Source organism: Penaeus monodon, chromosome 20 (assembly GCF_015228065.2).
Source record: "Penaeus monodon isolate SGIC_2016 chromosome 20, NSTDA_Pmon_1, whole genome shotgun sequence".
Taxonomy (NCBI): Eukaryota; Metazoa; Arthropoda; class Malacostraca; order Decapoda; family Penaeidae; genus Penaeus; species Penaeus monodon.
Genome location: NC_051405.1, coordinates 12,320,524 through 12,320,840, shown reverse-complemented (window position 1 = coordinate 12,320,840; position 317 = coordinate 12,320,524). Strand labels below are relative to the sequence as shown.

The window sequence follows — 317 nt, the reverse complement described above, 5'->3', positions numbered from 1 at the left end:
ACAGCATTAGACGTAGAGTAAGCGTGACAGGCCAGTAGGCGCACAACCATGTTACGGCCGCATACTGGGCCAACTGGAGTGTGTGCCCGCCCGCCCGGCCATGCAAGGGTCCCCCCATAACAAACCCCCTACATCTCGCATAGAACGTAGCCACACGGACGCCCTTTGGATAATGACTTGATAAATCAAATTGGTACCACGATAACTTTCCATTTTACGTCATGATTGTTCTCTGCCGCTCCACCTCAGATTGAAATGAGCTGTCAAGGGTTTGCCTCTTTGATCCATTCAATTTACTCCACGTCTCATTTTTAATA

At 49.2% G+C, this 317-nt stretch overlaps 1 protein-coding gene across 1 annotated transcript in view; it reads right to left on the bottom strand.

Annotated features, from left to right (window-relative positions):
• The window catches only part of LOC119585913 (flocculation protein FLO11-like), a gene marked incomplete at both ends in the record, with an annotated part of 57,761 nt that overhangs the window by 51,031 nt on the left and 6,413 nt on the right, over window positions 1–317 (bottom strand).